Raw genomic sequence first — 20357 nt, 5'->3', positions numbered from 1 at the left:
TTTTAAAAGGCAAGGGTGAAGAAAAAGGTCATGTTAAAAAAACCCTCTCTCCAGAGTTGTAGCTAGGTTTTGGGGGGGGGGGGCAGGTGAGGGCAAGTGGCACCGTCTCCTATTTATGCTGCTATGAGGCATGGGTGCAACTTCCCTATAGGTAAGGAAGAGGAGAACACAATTCCCCTGTTTCAGCAGGGATATGGATATGGAACAACGGATTGGTTCAAAATTGGGAAAGGAGTATGACAAGGCTGTATATTGTCACCCTGCTTATTTAACTTATATGCAGAATACATCATGCGGAAGGCTGGACTGGAGGAATCCCAAACTGGAATTAAGATTGCAGGAAGAAATATCAACAACCTCCGATATGCAGATGATACCACTCTGATGGCGGAAAGTGAGGAGGAACTAAAGAACCTTGTAATGAGGGTGAAAGAGGAGAGTGCAAAAAACGGTCTGAAACTCAACATCAAAAAAACTAAGATCATGGCCACTGGTCCCATCACCTCCTGGGAAATAGAAGGGGAAGATATGGAGGCAGTGGCAGATTTTACTTTCTTGGGCTCCATGATCACTGCAGATGGAGACAGCAGCCCCGAAATTAAAAGACGCCTGCTTCTTGGAAGGAAAGCAATGACAAACCTTGACAGCATCTTAAAAAGCAGAGACATCACTTTGCCAACAAAAGTCCGAATAGTCAAAGCTATGGTTTTTCCTGTAGTGTTGTATGGAAGTGAGAGCTGGACCATAAAGAAAGCTGACCGCCGAAGAATTGATGCCTTTGAATTGTGGTGGTGGAGGAGACTCTTGAGAGTTCCCTGGACTGCAAAGAGAACAAACCTATCAATTCTAAAGGAAATCAACCCCGAGTGCTCATTGGAAGGACAGATCCTGAAGCTGAGGCTCCAGTACTTTGGCCATCTCATGAGAAGAGAAGACTCCTTGGAAAAGACTTTGATGTTGGGAAAGTGTGAAGGCAAGAGGAGAAGGGGATGACCGAGGATGAGATGGTTGGACAGTGTCATCGAAGCAACCAACATGAATTTGACACAACTCCGGGAGGTGGTGGAAGATAGGAGGGCCTGGCGTGCTCTGGTCCATGGGGTCACGAAGAGTCGGACACGACTAAACGACTGAACAAACAAACAAAGCAGCTCCACTGGATTTAAAGTGCTGGTTTTAACCTATAAAGCCGTAAATGGTCTGGGTCCAAAGTATCTCAAAGACCGTATCTCCCATTATGAGCTGGCTCAGGTGTTAAGATCATCAGGAGAGGCCTTTCCTTCCTCTTCATGGGTGTGTTTGGTGCGGACACAGGAGAGGGCCTTCTCTGTTGCTGCTTCCACACTTTGGCCCTCCCTCCTACAGGAGGGCAGACTGGCCCCATCTTTGCTGCCCTTCTGCAAGCAGGCAAAGACCTTTCTCATCAGGCAAACCCTCCCTCAGTAACTAGCTACTTGTGTGTGAGTTTTAGAGGGATTGTTGTTGTCTTTCCCATTTTTGGGTTTTCCATTTCTCAGAGTGACTTTTTTTCCCTTTCTCTTTAATATTTATATACATATTGTTCCTAGCTTTAATATTGCCTTTTAATAATATAAGATGCCTATCTATACTCATTTTTCATAGTTCTAAATACCGTCTTTTAATAATGTTAACCATTGTCGTTTTAAAGTTTAAATATTGCCTTTCAATGTTGTAAGCTGCCTTGAGTCCTTTTCAAGGAGAAAGGTGGGGGTAAAATATTTTAAATAAATAAATAAATAAAATTATCATTTCCAGAGGAAAAAGGGGTTATTTGTTCAAACAGGGTTGGTTGTTCCTGTCTCGAAATACAGCTGCCACTAGCTCTTGAGTTTCAGAAGGAAATGGTGCAACTCTCACCTCCTCCATAATTTAGCTGCATTATTCATCCTCAGCCAATAACAATGGTTTTTCCTGATTTAAGAGGCAAATTAGGTCTCATAAGAGACAATGAGCTGCTGCCACTATGTTTGCTGCTTCCCCCACCTCTTTTTCTTCAAAGTATCTAACAGGAACAGGAGCTGAAGGGACTTCATGGCACTATGCACCTCTCCCCCTTTGCTTCATATTATCCAGGGACACACAGTGCAAACAAGGCACTTTTTACTTACGGCCACAAGAGAAAGAGAGCAAAGAGACACCAAATGGCAGTGGTACTTTGTCTCTATCTGCTTTGCTCCCTCCTCTCTAAGTTAAACTATATTTGAGGAATGGACTGGAGCTCGGTAGTAGTCCTAGTGTGCAGTTTTAACCTGGGGGTGTAGTTTACAGACACATCCATTGTTGGGAAGGCAAACAAGTACTAAGTCCCGAATATTTCCGAGCCTTGTGCAAGTTCCAGAAAACTTATTTGCCTGCATCCAGAATGACTTCCTATCACAGGACATAAATCATGATTTCTGAGAAGTATTCATTGCTTAATTCCCATACCCTCTGATTAATTCTGCTGTGTCAGTGGTGGTTTCTTTTTCCCCTCTGTCTAACAGCAACAAAAAGTTAATTAGGAGATTTTCACCCTAACCTCCCTCTAATCTGGAGAAATTTAAAGGCTAACTATTGGCCTCCTTCTAGCATGGTGTTCAGCCTGCTTTATAAACATACACAAAGACAACCAACAGGAAACTCAGTGTGCCACTGCGGGCTAGTAAAATGCTTTGAACTACAGGCAATACGCACACCCAAATTACATACTGCGATGCTCACAATATTTGAGCTGTTCCACAATGCAGAAGCCAATTATTCTTGGCAAGAACACCTAGCGGGCTTTCCAGCTTGCCATCACTCACATGTGGAACTGTGCCACATCAAACGAACCGAGTCATAAATTCCATAAATCCCTTGCAGATGAAAGCCAAGTACGGCAGGGGAGGGAAAGAAAGGGCATGTGGTAAACAGAACATTTAGGATAAACAGGCTGTCATTCATCTGCTCAGAGGTGTTATCACTGCAAGAGGAAGGAATGATGGCTAAAAAAAAAACAACAACCAAAAAACAGCCCAGGATTGGCTCCTGCTCACATCATCAGGGAAGAACCCTCACAGTGAATATTAATAAGTAATAGATCTGGACTATTGTGAAGGAATACTGTGGCAATTTTATTTATTTATTTATTTACTCCATTTATACCCCGCCTATCTGGTCATTGCAACCACTCTAGGTGCAACTGAAGTACAATTTACACAGAAGGACTAGATGTGTGTTATCTTGTATCTCCACAGTTTCCAGAACTTGCCAGCTGCTGTTAGGAAGCTAAGGAAGATCTTCTTGTCCACCATGGAGGCACCACAGGCTAGGCCTTTCCGGTACCCTATATGTACAGTCACTCTTGATTTGGGCTCATAAAGTTTAGCTATAAAAGTGGATTGCCTGTTTATGGAGACAGCCTCCTTAGAAGCACATTCTATTGGTGCTTCTGCTTCTAAATACAGATTCAGGACACCATTATGTTGTAGCTATTAATGCTAATAAAAGATGTCTTTCCCCAAGAGCTGAGTTAGTTGGCTGTTCAGACTGTCACCGTAAAAACAGAAGAAGGTCCTTTTGAATCAGATCAAGGGCCCATTTGTCAACCTTCTTTTCAAGCAGAGTCCAGGCAGTTGCCCATGGGAAGCCTCCTCAAGCTCCAGCCTGAGATATAAAATGCATAAGAAGTTGCTTTACATTAAGTCAGACTATCCATCCATCTGGTGCAATATTGTTGACACGGACTAGCAACAGCTCTCCAGACTTCCAAGAGGGATTCTTTCCAAGGTCTACTTGGACATACCAGATATTGAACCTGGACCTCCTGTATGCAAAGCATGTGCTCTGCCATTAAATTACAAACACTGTTCCTGGAGCTTTAGTATTTCTGGTTGCTCATTCAAGCTTGGTGTTGTCACCTCTATCTTCAAGTCATGGCCCTTATGGCAGGTTAGTCTTTTATGGTTTTGAAACATGTATTTCTTTGCTAATGTCCAAAGGTCTGTTTCTTGTTTTTGCAATGTTTCCTTGATTTTACAACTTCTTTATTTCCTGGAATTCAGCCAAGTTTATCCTTCAATCTATCTTTATTCTTTTTTACTCTTTTTCAAGAAACCATTAAAGGCACCTATTTTAGAGGAACTCAGATTCTGAATCTCATATCTTGTCATTTGACCAAGACTACAGCGTAGGTTCTGTGTGCAGGGAGATTTTCAGAAGCAGGATGGTGGCAGCATGAATAAACTATTTTAACACGGCAATCCCTCTCTGGAGCCTGGTGAGGTAAATCCTGGCCTTCTTGAGTGCTTCCCCACCTTGAGGAAAAGTGCAGAGACCCTAAAGGTCCCACAGGAGAGGGCTCAAAAGGGTGGTTCTGCTGCAACAGTGTTTCCCCCATGTGATCAGTTGTTTTGTTCTCCAAAGGATGCGAGGCAAGACTATGAGTGGTATTCTGGTGATGAACTAAGCTGGGTGCGATGATTTGAACAGTGGGAACACCCACTTGTGCTATCTTTCTCCCTAGTCACTTCAAAGCTTATTTTTATTTAAAAAACAAACTACTGGGTTTAGCTCACCTTATCACCACATTGATAGGTTAGTTCATCACTAAACCACCTCTGCATGCACAACAACAACAAAAATATAAAAGTTGGTATGAAACAGAAACAACTTTCTGATTATTATGTTTCTGCAGTATATGTGCTTATGTTTACTGTATATGTTATGGAGAACTTTGGAAAACCATCCCTTAATGCCATGCAACACTTTAAACATCCCATCAGCCTTACAATGAGTTGGGATCAAAGGAAGGAGGGGCTGTGGCATGTATCGAACTGCATTGGATTGAAATGTCCATGTGGACACTTGCACTAAAACAGCCCATAGTTTCCATGTGATCAACTAATCCACAGAATAGGCTGTGAATCAAGCTACAGCATGATTGCCAGTCTAGTAACAGTTTCTTTGCAAGAAATGAAACAACAGTCTTTTTGTGTCAGCATAGCAATCAGTATCCATTTGTTCCATAAGGACTAGAGTTTTATTCCCTGAGGAATTATTCCCTGAGGGGGAACCACTGCTTCTTTAGGCATGCAAAAGGTCCCTGGCATTTCCAAATAAACAAAGCAGAAGACAAGTGAGGAGAAAGGACCTTAATGACTGCAGTGGGCAATCTTTTTAAAAATATCCTTTTAATTAGCTTTTATTTCAATTATGTTGTAATATTATATTTTGTTTAACCATGTTTTAGTATTGCAAAAGGATACAAGGATATAAATCATATACATGATAAATAAATGTATGGGCTAGATGTCCCATCTGGTATGAGGTCATTTCTTCTACTTTCTGTGACACTTTTGTCCACTTTATGGGCCTCACCTATACAGAATCTGGCTGCATCCTGATGACAAAATAGGTAATGGGGTCATATCAGTGCATGAGAGGCTTAAAGGGCCTATTTCTTCTTGAAAATCAGAACACTGGCCTTTAAAGAAAATAGCTTTTAAAAAGAAGTCGTATAAGAACTACCTGCACTTTTTCTATTAAAAAACCAAACACCAGAGATGTCACACATTTCCATTGCTTAATTAAAAACCAAATAAATGAATATATTTTAATCTAGTCAAAACATTAAATCCACGTTTTGAACATTGTCCAGACTGCTAAATCTTATAAACAGTCATAGATCCCGTAATTTTGTTGTTGCTGTCATATCCTCATTCTTCAGAATCCAGTAACACTTCCTGGTATAACCTTTTTCTAGTTACTGTAAGGATGATGAGAATGTAAAAATGTTTTGTTTTAAGCCACATTAAATACTAGCAGGCATCTTTTGCTTTATATCAAAGCTGGATATTTTGTTGAGATTTACAGTGAAAATACTGTCATGAAAATATGCTATACTGCAATATTGCACAGTATTTTTTAGAAAATTAGAAATGCAACTGGCTTTAGTTTCATATATCTCCACTGCCCCCCTCCCAATAGATTGTGAGTGGGCCAAGATGACTGGGAATATTTGCAGTGTTCCATATGTGAAATAAGGAGCAACTGTAGCTCTGAGTCTGTACATTTGCAATCTGATTTACTCAGGCTGAGCTGTATGTCAGATCAGACAGGCAGGCCAGAATCCTATGCATGCCTAGAAAGACATAAGAGTTTTCTTCTCAGTGTACATAAACATAGACACAATGTTTGTTACTGTCTTACATAAGCTTACCTGGATCTACATCTGACTTAAGTTACTTCTGGGTAGAAATGTAAGGAGTTTCGTTGTTAAAAGGTTTGTTTTGTTTTTTTAAAGAAGACCTCCCAATTCTGCAATTTTGCTTTTTTTACAATAGGTATCCAGAGGTCCTCTGTAAAGTTGAGCATGGTGTCATCCCCTTAACCCTGAATTTCGTAAACTCGGAGCTCTGAGGACTCTGCAAAATGCCCCATCTTCAATGTGCAAATCTGTACAGACAAGGGACTCAGAGAAAATAAAAGTGTTTTCCTTTTTCTTCTTTCCAGCAAGAGGTTACACAATAAAAAAACAACTAACTATTGTTGAGATATAAAAAGGAGTATGTTTATGAAACACCATTTGAAAACGAGTTAAGGTTTAGGAAGGTTGACACCGAGCACGTACAGAATGGCTGATGGAATTCAGGATAATGTGGAACCATGAGATGGCATTTGCCGTACAGCAGCAATCTCAGGAAAAAGATGTCAGAAATAGGAAGGATGGTGTTAGGAAGACATGAGGTCAGAATGAAAAGATAGTTAAACCCAGCTAAACAGGAAGTGACCCAGACGTATGAAAGAACAAGTGCAGATAGCAATGTCTTTGGGAAAACAATCTGTATGGAGTAGCTATGGCTCATTTTTCTCACTGAAAAAAAAAGTCTTTGTTTGATTTTCCTACATTTTGGAGAGTGTATTTATTTTTGCACATTTTACATTTTTCCCTTTCCTCTGTGGAACTCAAGGTAGTATTTTTAATGTATATATACATATTTTTGTAAGAGTTATTTTATATTTAGAATTTGGCTTTTTTCTGTGAAGGTCTACTAGATTATTGTTGTAATTTTATTATATGTTTATGTTATTATTTTGTAAGCTGCCCAGAGTAGGGGCCTCGCCACCAGATGGGTGAGATAGAAATTCAGATAAATAAATAAAATAAATAACTACTTGCTGGGTTTTTCCAGAGTATTTTGACAAAAAGTCCACCAGACAGACTGGGGGAGGGAGAAGAAGAGTGTGGTGAGGAGGGGGGAGAGAAAGAGAGAGAAAGACATAATCACAGGGTCATAAATGAATTTCATTTCCAAATAGGGGATGCTCCTTTTCTGGGATAAAATAATCCACTGTATGAAATCCAAAGGTGAGGGTACATGATACCTTTCTTAAACCTAAACAAAAAATTATAAAGAAAGGCTAGCTTTCAATCCATACTAATCTTCATCAGGCTAGGCACCAGAGAGCTGTGCATGGGGCAGAATATATATAAAGGCTCAAAAAGTCATATTCACATGTGTAAACCAGGCTTCTTTACTTAAAACAACTTTCAATATAGGGACGCAGTCTCAGGTCAGAAGCGTAGGCAATGTGAACTGGAATGTTCCTCACAAGTTTCGTAAACACCATATAACCTTAGTTTGCTGATAGCAACACTTATAATACAATGGCTGTTGGAACCATAGTTTACTGGGTTCAGGGATAAGTTGTGGTTGCCAGCTGAAATTATTCAGATGTCAAACTATGGACACCTCAGATCGTAGTACAGGCAAGAATGAGAGAATATATCTGAGAAGGTAAAGAATGGAAGCAAATGTACAGGCAAACCTGGAAGATGTTTTAAAAAGTTTGAGGACTGGTGGCATATGCCCTTGTTACTTTCCTTTTGGATTACTGCAATGAACTCTACATGGGGCTGCCCCAGCAGATATTTCAGAAACTTCAACTGGTGCAAAATCCTGCAGCCAGGCAGCTGACTGGGGAGCTGGTTACTGCGACTGTGTGCTCCTCCATGACAGGGACTTTGAATAAGCCCCCAAATGAACTGACAGCCAGTTCATTTGTGGACAACATTCCCTCTAAGCTGCTCACATGTGTATACATGTGTGTGCATAGCCCCATCAGAGCTATGCATCAGCAGCCGGTGTTGAAACCTATTGAGTTCCAGTTTTGGATGAAACTCTGTCCCCTGCATGCACAAGGGGCAAGGCAAAGCATTAAAGGGAACACTGTTTGTGGACCTACTAAAAAGTCCTGCCGTGACCTTTAAACCACTCTGTTGCTCAGGCCCCATGAGCATTAAGGCAAAATTGGTACTCCTTGGAAGTTCCCAGGTGTAAAACAAGCATATATTTTGTCATTTTTTCCTTACTTGACAGATGGGCTTTGGGGAGGTCTAGGAGGAACCCAAAATCTAGGGTGGGGAAAACCGCTGAGGCTGCATCTGGCCCACAGCCTGCCACATTCCTATCCCTGGACTGCCGTCCACAAGACCAAACTTTTAAGCTCCACTCAGCTAACCCTTCAACCCAATCCACCTCACTGGGTGGTTGTGTTGTAAAGAATAAGCAAGAGGTGAACCACACACTGCCTTCGGTTTACTAGCGTAAAGATGGAAAATAGATCTCATACATTCTGAAAAAATAGCCAGATTCTACTGCTCCTACATTCCAGGCACTTCATTTCATATTACGCTGTTCAGAATCATGGCTTACTGCCGGTGATGGGTGTTCTCAGTCCATCAAATACTGCCCACTGTTATAGAAATATTCTGAGATGAGGCGAATCATTAACTTTTCCATTTAAATCTTTCAATCTAACCTCCACCCCCCCAATAAAATTATGGGAGTTGAAATGCTTTGTTAGGTGAGCAGGGGGGAAAAAGAATCAACAACTTGCATTTCCTAGAATACAAACGATAACGCAGGCCAAAATAAGCTAAGAAAATGACATTATCCTTCCACTGGCCGCCCTACCCCGCCTTGGGTGAATGTTACGTCTCTTAATCAACACACCGCGGATTTCCCTCCACCTTCCCTTTTATTTACAGGAAAAGTAGAGGCGACAGCAGCTGGCCAAGAGCCGTTGCTGCTGCTGCTGTTGCTTCCCCTGCTTGCTTGCCTGCCTGCCTGCCTGCCTGCCTGCCTGCCTACCATCCTTCCATCCTCCCGCCTGCCTGCCTGCCAACAGCGGCTTTTAATTTTCAAAAGCGCTTGCAATCGCCTGGTGCGGTTTCCAGAGCAGGGGTGCCGCTCGCCCTGCTGATGCCTCTGCTGACGTCAATGGCATTCTTATCATGCTTAGCGCGACATCAGAAACCAACCCTCAGAGGCTACTCTTGTTCAAAGCGGCTGGGCTTCCTCTAATCTCCGGACTGGATTTCCTCTTCCAGTGGAAGGGATTTAGATACGCATAAGCCGCCGGGGCAGCCTGAGAAAAAAAAAAAAGAGAGGTTTTTTTTGCTTGCTTTCAAAAAGGGTTACAGGCTCGACTTTGAAGCACTGTTGACACGATGGTAATTCGCAACGCTGCTGCAGTTCTTTGCAAGGCTAAAAGTAAAGAGGAGAAAAAGAAGCTTCCCCCCCCCACACACAAATGTTCCCATTTCCTCCCCCTTCCACCTCGTATTAATGCACACATTTTGACACCTCTAATGTAGCTCAATGTAGAGCACGGCTGTGCCAGCACAACTGACACAATTAAACTTCACCTATATTGCATATATATATTCATAATTTTAAATTGTGCAGTGCTCTGATATGAATAAAAAAATACAAAAAGATAACTTTAAAAAATGTCGAGGCCATGCATGTGGAGTAAGTTCATTAAATATTAGCAGGTACGTAACCGCCACCTTAATGTAAGCTTCTAGGCAGTTTTGTATCTGGAGCATGCCTGATTAAAGACAAGTCTTTGTCATGGCTTTAATTACCCAAACCCCTCACTTCCTAATGCCCACCTGCATCAGCTTATTGGAAGGGGGGGTTGTAGCTCCTACAAAAAGAGTCAGAGTAAGTGATTGATTGACTGATTTTATTCAGATGAGTAAAACAGTGTTAAGGACTGGTGACCTGCAACAAATTATTCTCTGGCCTCTGAACATACCCAAGCTACCCCCCACATGCCTTAAAGTTGCTACTCTTTTAAATTGTGCTTCTGAAACTCATGGGGTTCCCCCAAGCCTATTAATTCCTCTCTGCTACATATGCCTAGAGCTCTTTTGGGTTACCACAGAAACTAGGTTTCTCAAGATTGCAGGATCTGCTTTTTGCAAGCTCAGTATCCACTTCTCACACTTGTGAGAGGAGAGAAACTTGCCCTGCCTCTGGATCCTTGTGATGTCACAGAGTCTGGGCAGGCAAAGACCGGAGGGAAGAACACCACAGGCGAGGCCCCTGGGAAGGAGGAGCGACTCCAACCAGCAGCCTGAGATCTGGCAACTTTCAAGCAACTCCATTCACATTTCTATAATGGAAACAGAGAGAACGGTTTGTTTCCAAGCAAGGTACTGTGAGTTAGTGGTGATAAAGGATTTTGACTCTATTCCAGTGAAGGAGACCAGCCTTAGGATTAAAACGCATTCTCCACCATGTGTTTTGTCACGGCTTTCCAGAGTTCAGGAAAATTCAGATTGGGCAGAACAGTGTGATGTTCACTGCGCATATTTATGATTTATGAATTCACTACCATTTAGTACGGGACATACAACAGAAAATGTCAAAGAGAGGGCACCAGGGTGCATAAGCGCCTGCCACAAGGTTCTTGTCCAAGGAAATCGCTCTGCTATGCTTTCATCTCACAGCAATTCTCTCACAACTGCTAATACAAAAACAGGCACTCATCCAAGCATATGGACATCAACTGAACCAGTGCTGGAAATACTACTTTGTTAGACTGTGGGTGTCACTATAGTACTAGCTGCAGGAACTGAACTATGATGAACCCCTTTGAAATGGTTGCGCTTGATTAGATCAGTCTAATCAAGTCAGAGACTGTTCCAAAGCCAATACTGTAAGTGGCTTAATAAGTGGGCCACCTCTGGATATTGCAAATCAATCACTTCCCCTGCTCAAATATTGGCTTAAGTGTTCCAAATAAATGGTAGGCTCCAACCCTACACCAGTCTGGGTTGAATTGGTATGCATTGAGGTAGGCCTGGAACTCTTTTAACAAAGACATTGCATAGTCAATTTTTTTAGAGCAATCCCAACCATTCCAGCAGGGGCCACGGAGCACAACAGACTCCCATACAATCAACCTCTGTAACTCTGCCCATGCTGGCTATGTTATTAAAGGATGTGTAGTCCTTCAGTCATTTTTTTTTCAAAAAACTTACTTTGAATATAGGTGTCAGCATGCCTGCCAACCTGTATCAAATATTCAATCTGAGACTTAATTAAAGTAATCAAGGTGATTTTAAAAAAATAGGATAGTCTCTGTCTGTGCAAAGGTCAGATTGTCCTGGCATACATGTACATGTCTTGGATTCACTCTAAATCATAGAGTCATAGAATAATGGAGTTAAAAAGAGGATTTTTATTAGTCACTTTAAAGAATCTCCCATGAAATCAGAATCAGGTCCTAAAATCCTGTCTCAGTATTTCCTTCTAGCAAGAGAGGAGGGGGATGGGTCATTGCTGTACATAAAAAGCCTTGCACAACATTCAGGTTTTGTAAATGCTACACTACCACAGCTGATGACTGGGGGGGAGAACATCTCAAAAGTGAAAGTACGTATTCAGAATTAGTGCAGCAGATAAAGTAGTCAAGGCCATTCATATACATAGACAGGAGATATGACGTGCAACTGCAGTGTCTGCAGGAGAAAAGGAAAAGGGACAAACCGTCATGAAGCTTTATAGAATTAGCTCCCTGTAGCTAGTAGGAGAAATTACAAAATGTCAAGGGTTTGGAAAAGGTAAAGCTCTAAATGTGCCAGTGAATTAGGTAGCTGGTTGTAGAGCCAGAGGTGGGGAGTTTGATTCCCCACTATGCATCCCAGAAGAGCCAGCCTATATGGCCTTGGGCAGGCTGCACAATCCCAGGATGCCCTCAGGAGAAGGGAATGGTTAACCATTTCTGTCAACACTGAAAACCCTGAAAGGGGTCACAATAGAGTAAGTGAAAATTGATTTGATGGCACACAATTATTATATGTTTTTATTCCCTATGCTGAAGGGACTTTGGGAGGGAAATGGAATAGAATAGGTGGAATCCTGAAGTTCTGATGTCCCTTTAATTTCTCCCAGAGAAAGCTTTGTAGATTTTTCCACATTACATCCTCTTGCAAAATGTCAAATGTACATAGAGAGCAGGGACACTTTAGCACAAAATTATGTCCACTTCAGACCTGCTGATTTCATAATGGTATACTGGCTTGTGGAAAGTACATACTCCCACACATTTACTATTTGGTGGACAGCAATTTCACAAATGCTCTGGAAGAACAGAAGAAGTGGCAAGTCAGTTTGCTCAGAAGAAGGTTACCTGTTAGTGGTAATATTTATTGAGTTTAGGCATAAAGATTAGTATTCAGTTTTTCTTAACATATTGATCCCCCCCCCTTACTTGTATTTGTGTTAATACTCAAACTGTGTGGACACTCAAACAAAAATGCTCCCTGTGCCTTCCACTGGCCATGCTGGCTGGATTGTTCTGGGAGCTGATAACTATTTCCTGACTTGTTTTGATTTTTACGGGTGTGTGATTTTTGTGGGTTCCGTGTTACTGTGCTTCTAGGAAATGAGAACCACCCAAGAGATGGTTCATCCTAATGAGTTCAAACCAAGAACCAATTTACACGATCAGTTTGCTATGGAGGCAACATGGCAAAGCCACAATCTGTTCCTCCTTCCACATATCACTGCATCTATTCAGGCTGGGAGCTTGGCTAATGGAGCTTTTAAGTTGCTCTGGCAGCTTGTCAAAGCTCCCAATCACTTTGTCAAAATGCTTGTATGAGCTGGATGCTAGATTCCAGATTAAAAAGACATAGTGCTATCACTTAAATTAGATGATAGAATACAAAAGAAGGCAGAGATTCTGTATCATTCATTGACAAGTTCTAGAAGGAATGCTAGTAAGTGAGCTTTGCCAACAAGGTACAATTGCTGAAATGCCAATTTTTTTGCTCAACTATTAAAATGCAAAGGAAATTACTCTCTTTTATATCCAGTGACACCATCTGAAATTCTTTCTTAGCAACATTTCTCCTTTTATGTAGTGCATCTTCTAGAGCTGCAAAGCATCAGACCAGGACTTAAGAGCAAAGGGAGAAGACAATTTCTTAAGCTGATCCCTCTACCCCACTATTTTACTGGTCTAAAAATCACTTGAGGATACCTGAAGAACTGCTTACTCCCTTATGAAACCCTGCCATAAAGATTTGTTCTATGCCAGATGACTTTTGCATCCCGCTGAAGTTAGTGATGTAGTTGGTGATTAATTAGAAGCAGAGAATTTTTAGTGATAATGTCAGAATGATGGAACACTCTAATCAGCAAGATCTATCAGCAGTTATGTACCCTGTTTTTCCGAAAATAAGACCTAACCTGAAAATAAGCCCTAGTAAGATTTTTCAGGATGCTCATAATATAAACCACACCCTAAAAATAAGCCCTAGTTAAGTGAAAGCCTGGTCTCCACCACTGTGCAGCAACCAGAAGAGGACATGACTGTATTTGAATAAATGTAGATTGTTGTACATGAAAAAAACAAAACATCCCCTGAAAATAAGCCCTAATGCATTTTTTGGAGCAAAAACTAATATAAGACCCAGTCTTATTTTGGGAGAAACATGGTAGCCAGGTAATATTACACTTTAAATCAGTGTTTGGAAGTAGCATGTTATGAGTAACAGCTTTACCTGCAAGACTTTATGGAGGGGGAGAAGGTAATGACATTACCAATATTGATCCTTTTTTATGCACTGTAAACAACTGGTAATGGCCATTTGTCTCAAGTACTCTTTTCCATTGAATTGCATGGATCTGAACAGCATGGTTTTGTTCCCCCAATAAATAAATACTGTATTTTTCCGTGTATAAGACACCCCCCTCTTTTCTAACCCAAAATTAAGAAATCTAAGTGGGGCTTAACAAGTGGAGGAGAAAGCAGGGATCAAAGCCCTGCAGGATCACTTTGATCCCTGCTTTCCCCTCCACTTATTTTTGTTCTCTCCTCAGCTTACTTCCGTGTATAAGACGACCCTCAATTTTCAGTCTAAAGATTTTAGAAAAAAGTATAGTTTTATACATGGAAAAACAGGATACATATTTAAATAAATAAGCATTCCATAAATATTGTGTTAGTATTTGTCTCCAGGAAGTGGCCTGAGAAAGATAGGTCTTGGGCTTATCTAGGGTACTGTTGTTGGAAGTGCAGCTAGCCCCCCTTTCCTGTCATGGCAGCTTAATGTGCCAGCTGGGGAGGGTGCTAGGGCATGCTGGGAGGCTGATGGGGGATGAGAGAGATGGGGTTGAGAGTATCAACTGTCTATGCTTTGTACATAGTTACATTTTAAGGGGTATAAGAGTCATACACAGATTTTGAACTACACAGGTGTCTAGTGTCCCTGACCCCAGCACTCTTGAAGGGAGAAGTGTACAAAGTAGTTTACTAATTGAAACTTTATTTAGGAGAGATCATTTTGGAATTTTGGTCCCCATTTTTTGTTTTGTTAAAGTAATATTTTTAAAGAAAGTAACTATGAGTAACTATAATGCATTGGCTGAAATCCTGTTGCTTTGTTATGCATGCCGATGGCCAAATAGCCTCCAATCAATTCTGGTTGCCAATTAATGAGGTGCTGCCGTGATTCTTGGGGGTGACTGAGTCAGCTGGTTTGGCATGCACTCAGGAATCCTAGCAAAGACTTGTTAATCACCAGCTAGAAGTAACTGAACTGTACGGAGCTTCCCTTCCACATGAGTAACAAAGCAGCAGCATTTTAGCCACTATTTAAAAAAAAAATGAGTAACAAGAATTTTGTTTTATAAAATCTATACTAAGTGCTGCTTGAGATTTAGGAAGTAATTCTAAGGGGCCAAGATGGCCACGGGCCAAAAAGCTAATACTAGGCCAGCTGAAGCTCTGCTAAATTGAAACCTCTCCATTTTGAGAACCCTGGAAGTTACTGAGGACTGCCCCTTTATTCTGGCCTTTTTTCCATGAGCGTTCCATTTCTGGAGGCAGTTTGCATTTCTGAGGTCAGTTGGCAGAGGAACTTTTCTGCTAGCTGAAGGAGATTTCCACTGGTAGAAGAGGCTTATCTTAACTCCTGCCAGCTGGTGCATCTTTGAGTTAAGACTGGACGGTTAATCTAGTAAACTAATTAATATTATTCCAGATATTGTTTCTCTACAGTCTACAAGACTCTTCTCAATCCAAAAGACAGTTCAGAAGTCCTCATTTGGTGTGACTATATTGGCTTGGAAACCAGGCTGTTATCACTGATGAACCAGAAACTGATGTTCTGTTCCCTGTTGGTACTGACACTCTGCTGGGAAAGATACAATGACACCAAGCTACAAATCTCAGAATTCTATCAGTGGAGATCTGATAATCGTATACAAATATATTCAGAAGTGTCACCAAATTCACTGTGGGGTTAACTACCAGTTAAGTATGTAACTGTTTAGGACTGCAGCTCCATTGGGGTGGGAAAATGTGTTAATTTTTGTAATAAAGGGTTCTGTATAGCAAAAGAATATACTGCACATTTGATTTTTTTCTTCTCCATATGGCATAGTTCATGTTGGACAGTTTTGTTCAGGAAAGCCATCTGATTTCTTCAGCAGCATCCTGCTATTGCCTAACATCTGTAATTAGCTGGCACTTATATCCCAAAGTTCACAAAACAGGGAGAAGCAAAACAGCTAAACAAATTATAACAGGCAGGCAGTATTTGCCTGAAAACACCACATGTTTGCAAAAAGAATACTCCATCTGGAAAATCTTAACTGGGTTTTGCTGATTCATTAATGTCAGCAACTCATTAGTCTATGATGCTGGAGTGAGGGGGACACGAAATGTCAAATGCCAAGGCTGGGTGGGGATCTGAGAAGCAGGCCAGGAGAGGACTAATATTTGAATAGAACCTACATCTCTGGATTATAACTTCTTACTACAAGCAAGTGTCATAGACTGAACACAGCTAGAAATCTCCTTTGTGGCAGCAGGCCACATCTTCCCAAAATGGGAAGCTGAGATGAAAGATAACCTAAACAATGCCAATGGTGGGCCAGGACATCACTAGAAAAGAGGTGTGCCCAGTAGGATGTGCAAACACACACACACACACACACACACACACACACACACACACACACACACACACACACACACACACACACACACACACACACACACACACACACACACACACAAAAATATGCCAGTTAAGAGGAAGTGATTCTGGAATTGCCAAAGATGTAAACTCACATGCTCTTTAAAGTCCCAGTAAGCCAACTTTACATCAGTAAAAAACTGGATCTAAGAGATGTCAAAGCAAAGGGGCCATTAGCAAGGGTGTCTAGATGCAGCACAGTCCATGACTCTGTATCTTTAATAGTTTTTAATAAATTTTATTTTAAATAATTTAATAACTTTTCACCAGAACAATCCACAACTCCTATGGCTTTATAACTGTTCAGCATAAGAGATACAATAAGAGTAGCCTTTCTCAGTTCCCAGATACTATGACAAGACAGAGTGCACCAACAAAAATCCTCAGTCCCACACAATGGCTGTATTAGGCCACCTTAGCACAATCCTCCCCAGTCTGGTGGCCTGTTATTGTGATGGACAGCAAGAATCTTTTGCCAGCATGGGCACTAGACTGGGTTTTTAAAGAATCAAAACATTTACCATTTCAGCTGTGCAAGAGCCACACGCTTGACATAGAGATAAAAATTTCCTAATTTTTGGTAGTGGTGGGAAGTTTTCAGAATATTCCAGGCAGCATGCCTAGTGATCATACTGACTGAGGTCTTCTAAAAAAAAAAATTAAAGTAACTTTTCCCATCTCTAGCTTCAGAAAGTACCTGTTACACACAAAGGGATACAGGTAGATAGGCAAGGCAATTCAACAGCAGTTCCTCCTGTCTCTTGGTGCTGGCTGAGGTCTCCATCTACTCCATCTTTCCAACCTTATGGGGTGAGGTGGCTGAACTCAGATACTTCTGAAGCATATGGGAGGGAGTTGCAGTTCATGCTAGTTAGCACTGCACTCAGAAACAGTGCACTGACTGTCTGTCTGAAGGAGTCTTATGTGCATAGCAAAATGTGGTGATGGTGGTGGATTTTGGGTGAAGAGCAGGACCACTTATTAAAAACACTTATCCCCCCCCTTCCTGGAAGGTTTCTTCAAAGAGGACTTAAAGTGAGTTTCAATATGGCCATGAAGGTCCTGGTTCATTCCATTAATTTCTCTGAGAGATAACTATGCTTAAAGCAGACAAGGAACCCAACCATCTACACAGTGTTAGGACCACTGATGTGTGATCCCACATAGGCTTAGGAGGGCATTCTACAGTTGCCACAGAGAATATTTTACAGAACTTAGAACAACTATTTCTTCTTTGTTGCTCGGGACTTTTCTTCCCTCCGTTTCATAAAGTGTACAGTCATGTAATGACAGTAAGTCAAAAATTATCACCAACTCTGCACCACCTTGCTTCAGCAAGCTCAAGGTAGCATCTACTGCAATATCCTCACAGTCCTTTGAGTTCAGGTAGAGGCAGCACAACTGGTCTAGCATCACTTAGTGACTGTCTTGGTCCAAGGGACTAGAATCTGGATCACTAACCACTATAACACATTAGCCCTTTTGGTATTCACCCTAAAATGCTTCTTATTGGATTGTCTTCTTATTGGAGGTACATTTATCCTCGGATTCAGGGACGAAGAGGTTTACAATGCTAGCCAGGAATTGAACATGAGAGAGGCTGTAAAGGAATGGAGTACCTTCATCCCCTTCCCCAAACTTAATAATTCTCAGGCTGGTGAAGAAGAGAAACAAGACCACTTTATTTACTCATAAGGCATAAACCTTTTGGCCTGATTCAGATGTAATGCAAAACTCCAGTTCAGGACAGAGTTTGGGAAAGTTTTGTTTTTTAGCATAATCCCTTGAGTAGCATAACCCATCTCTGGTTTGGCATTACTTGAATGAGCCTGTTGGAGCCTTTGGGTCTTATGCTCCCACTCAATTTCTCTTTCACTTGTGGCTGTGAGGAAGAAGGGGGGGAGCCCAGTTCTTACCACATCTCATGCACCTAATCCCTCTGGGTCATGGGGGTGGGGAGGGATCCTCATCTGGCCCAGCTGCTTTTCCCCTTCCCCTAAAGCCCTGGCCCTCCTTCTTCCATAGACCTGAAAAACCCTTATCTCTGGACAGTGGTGGCAAATAACAGATCTCCCCTGTATGCTTCCCCCACCTTAGTTCCCTACCTTCTGGCTTGGTCCACCCTGCTGCATTTACACTTTTAGAAATCTTGGGGCTTTAGAGATGTTTAAAAAGTGTGATATCAGCAGGAGGGATTCAGATAAGGGATAATACAAATTCTTATATTTGATGGGGGATGCAGCAAACTTTTCATTTCTGAGTCACATTCTTTTCCTCCTGTTGTTGTTGTTTTGATTTATATATCAGACGATAGTGCTTAGAGCAATCTCTGGATGCTTTAAAACATAATTATGCAAGGAACATTTTGCCCCCCACCCACCCACCATGAGCCAGGTACTCATTCCTCATCAGCATTGTGACTTTCTGCACAAATGGATTCATATACATAGATTCCAAGGGAAATGAAATATCTCAATTCTTAGAAGAAATTAGAATTTTACTACCAGGTGGAAATGACAGTAAAATTCAGTAATGATCCATTGTGCCTCTCACTTTCTAAGAATTTATAGAGCCCAGGTGGAAATTAATGAACACGCTTCTGGGGTTCCTGTTGCAGGTTGATAAAGTACTATTAAACATCACCAACGCTTTCAAAAATGGAACTTTTCCATTCCCTTTTTCTTATTTAACCTTCGATTTAAAGTTGAGATTCTCACTGTTTCCATCAAAGTTTTGAAGATAGGGAAATGTACTAGCAGCACAGCTTGGTACAGTTAATGTTTTTAGACTACAGTTTAAAGAATCCCCCAACTAGCATGCCATCTAGGTGATTATGAGAGTGGTAGCCCAAATAAATTAGTGTCTGAAATTTTTGTTGACAATATATAAGAATAACCATGCCAGATCAAACAAGATACCTATTTGGTCAAGTACCCTGTTTCCAACCACCCACTGCAGCTCTTTGACCCACAACAAATACCGTCCAAGAGGATCTGGATATTGTCACTCATAGACCTAACAGATTCTCCCTGAAGCTGTCTACGTAATTGTCTCGTAATCTCCTTTAAAGCCCTCTAAGCTAAGAGCCATGACATATTTTGCTGTTGTCTGAAGGACTTCCATTTGTCTGCCTTGATGAATGTTAGAGGATCACATCTGAGATTTTTACTGCCAAGCGAACAGCAAACCTCTTGCTGTAATTTGGGAAACAGGAAATAACTCTGAGATCATATTAAGCAAGGGACTACTAGGTTAGGCTGGCCTGTTAAAATTCCCTTCCTACTAAATGCTTCACTGTTGGCCTATTAACTTTATAGCAAGAGCTACTGAGCACATGAGTTTCTAATCTGAAGGGCTGCAAAGAGGACGGGGTGGTGGAAGAAGGGCTAGTGTGGTAGGTGCGGAAAACACATGGCGCAGAGGGGAGATCTCCTGGAAATAGTTTCACATAGCCAAAGTTACTCTGCCTTACCAAGTATTATTCATGGGGTGGGGAAAGGTCTGACATATGAGCAGAGAGATCCAGCTGGGAAGAAATCCAGTGGGACAGCCAGGAAGCGATGGTAATGTTTTAAGGGAAGCGCTTGCAGAGCCCAGGCATAGGAAATCTTGACTAGTGTGTTGAGAAAGAGGGAAACAGGCAGCCTGACCTTTTCTTTTTCTTCTTCTTCTCTCTTTCTCTCTTCTGTTTGGTGGAGGTTCAGAGAGAGGAGGTTGTCTGAGGACACAAGGGAGTGGGCAGTTCCCACACAGGCCAGACTCTGAACTGCATCTATCATGTTACCCGACTGGGCTTTTGATGATGGAACTGTGTGTAATATTCAGGCCCTTTTCACTTTGATGGGTAAAAGGTTCCAGATGACGGTGCTCAGCTGTGGCAATAGGCCTTTTATTCCTGTTTTCCAGATAACTGGTTTCTCTGCCATAATTTATTCGGCATTGCTTTCGCCAACAAGAAATACTAAGAAATCCTCTCACCCTCTTTTACTGATGATTGGAATTTGGAAAGTTATCTTTTAGGTTATAACTC

General features: G+C 41.5%; 1 protein-coding gene across 6 annotated transcripts in view; it reads right to left on the bottom strand.

The window, feature by feature from the left end:
• The window catches only part of PDE4D (phosphodiesterase 4D), an 811089-nt gene that overhangs the window by 87250 nt on the left and 703482 nt on the right, over positions 1–20357 (bottom strand). The window lies entirely within an intron of this gene.

This window comes from Pogona vitticeps, chromosome 2, assembly GCF_051106095.1.
Source record: "Pogona vitticeps strain Pit_001003342236 chromosome 2, PviZW2.1, whole genome shotgun sequence".
Lineage (NCBI taxonomy): Eukaryota > Metazoa > Chordata > Lepidosauria > Squamata > Agamidae > Pogona > Pogona vitticeps.
Note: the sequence above shows the minus strand (reverse complement) of the source record. Positions and strands in the feature narration are given on the sequence as shown.